We start from the raw sequence: 2,500 nt of genomic DNA on the forward strand, positions 1-2,500 counted from the left end.
CCCCAAAACCGGGCGGCGGACAGCAGGTCTAGCCCGGCTCCGGGGCCGCCGGGCTCGGCGCGGCGCCCGGGCGGCGGGCGGTGGGCGGCGGACAACAGGTCTACCCCGGGGACAGCAGGTCTACCCCGGGGACAGCGGGTCTACCCCGGGGACAGCAGGTCTACCCCGCGCACAGCGGGTCTACCCCGCGGACAGCAGGTCTACCCCGCGGACAGCGGGTCTACCCCGCGGACAGCAGGTCTACCTCGCGGACAGCGGGTCTACCCCGGGGACAACAGGTCTACCCCGCGGACAGCAGGTCTACCCCGGGGACAACCGGTCTACCCCGCGGACAGCAGGTCTACCTCGCGGACAGCAGGTCTACCCCGCGGACAGCAGGTCTACCCCGCGGACAGCAGGTCTACCCCGCGGACAGCAGGTCTACCTCGCGGACAGCAGGTCTACCCCGGGGACAACAGGTCTACCCCGCGGACAGCAGGTCTACCCCGGGGACAGCAGGTCTACCCCGCGGACAGCAGGTCTACCCCGCGGACAGCAGGTCTACCCCGCGGACAACCGGTCTACCCCGCGGACAGCAGGTCTACCCCGCGGACAGCAGGTCTACCCCGGGGACAGCAGGTCTACCCCGCGGACAGCAGGTCTACCCCGCGGACAGCAGGTCTACCCCGCGGACAGCAGGTCTACCCCGCGGACAGCAGGTCTACCCCGGGGACAACAGGTCTACCCCGCGGACAACAGGTCTACCCCGGCTCCGGGGCCGCCGGGCCCGGCGCGGCGCCCGGGCGGCGGGCGGTGGACGGCGGACAACAGGTCTACCTCGCTCCGGAGGGACTTAGGCGATTTCCGGCAGCGGCCGGGTAGACCTGTTGTCGCGGCCGGGTAGACCTGTTGTCGCGGCCGGGTAGACCTGTTGTCGCGGCCGGCTCCGGAAGTTCACCAAGGGGTCGCTGTTTTCAGCTGCCTCCGGCTACGTCATCGCAGGGGCCGGCCTGCGGCGGCGCACCTTCCCGGTCGCTTTCCATCGGTCCTCTTGGAGGCGTCTGCGGCCTGGGACTCGTCTGTCCGTACTATGGGAGCGAGGTGACGGGCCGTCTCCCCGCAGGCTCGTGCCGTGCCTGTGACCGTAAGCGGCGAGGGAGGCCGGGGGCCCCCGTGCGCAGTCCTCCGAGCGAGGCGAGTGCCGCTGACGCGGGACGAGCCCCGTGGCGTCGTCCCGGTCCGCCCGTCTGGCCCAGGGAAACGGGGTGTACGGTTCGAGAGGCGAGAGAGAGCTAGCGAGAAAGAGGAGAAATAAAGCGAGAAGGGAAAAAAAGAGGGAGAGAAGCCGAGAGAGACCGAGTACGAGCCGCGAGCTGCCCGTCGGCCGCGGCCATCGATTTCGTGGGCCGTGTCCCGCTTCGGCCCGGCTGTGGCCGGCTTGGCGAAGGGGGGGCGCCCCCCCTGGGGATTGCTGGCGGGCGAGGCGGCGGCGCCTCGCCCCTTTCCTGCCCGGCCTTAAGCCGGGGCGCGCCCCGCTCGGCGGGCGCGCTTTCGGGCTGTCGCTCCGGTGCGGTGGGCGGCAGCCGCGGGTGGACGCGGCCGGGGCTTTTCCCGGCCCTCGCCTGAGAGCCCCGAGCGCGGCGCGCGCGGGCCCGCCGAGGTGGCGGCGTCCCGTTCCCCTGCTTCCCGACCTGGTTGTGCCAGCGTGTCCGTGTCGGAAGGGTGGCGGGGGCCCGTGCGGCGGGGCGCGCGGCCCGGCCTCGGCGTCGCTGCCTCGCTTGAGGGACTCGGTGACGGCGGTCGCCCGATGAGCTGTGGAGCCGGGGTGGCGGCACCCCGCGCCCCACCAGCGCGCGCTGTTGAAGTCGTCCCCCTTCCTCGGCCTTAAGCCGGGGACCCGCGTCGCGGGCGAGTTTTTTCAGGGGCGGAGGCCGGCCGCGGTGGCCGGCCGCCCTAGCACGGACCGGAAGCCGACCCAGAGCCCCCCCGGAGCGTTGTCGCGGGCGAGGCGGCGGCGCCTCGCCCTTCCTCGGTCCTGTGAGGATCGAGCCGTTTACCGCCGGTGCAAGGGGGGGGGCGGGTTGTGCCAGCCGGGTCCGTTGCCTTTTTTTTTTTTGGTTCGGACGTGCCGACTTGCGGGCGGTGTGGGGGCCGCCCGCCAGGCCTCCGTCGCTTTTTTTTCTCTCGCGGCCCTAAGCCGCGGCACCGAGAAGCGCGCGAGGAAGGCGCGCGGGCCCACGAAAAGCGAAGGCGTGCAGGCGAGAGAGAGAGAGCGAGAACGCCGGTGGGGTTGGGCGGGGGGGGGGTGAGAGGTGCGTGCCTCGCCCCACCCCGCCCCGGGCCCGCGGCCCCCGTGGCTAGCACGGGTGTCCTTGTGTGGCGCGCGCCATGTGCCTTTTTGTTGTGCCGTCCCCCGGCTTGTTTTTTTTTTTTTTTCCGGAGGGAGAGCCGACCGCCGCGAGGCGGGCGAAAGCCGGTGGCCCGTGGGGCACGGTCGGCGGCACCTTTCTCGAACGCTCGG

The sequence above is a fragment of the Anomalospiza imberbis genome, unplaced genomic scaffold, assembly GCF_031753505.1.
Source record: "Anomalospiza imberbis isolate Cuckoo-Finch-1a 21T00152 unplaced genomic scaffold, ASM3175350v1 scaffold_888, whole genome shotgun sequence".
In the NCBI taxonomy this organism is placed as follows: Eukaryota; Metazoa; Chordata; class Aves; order Passeriformes; family Viduidae; genus Anomalospiza; species Anomalospiza imberbis.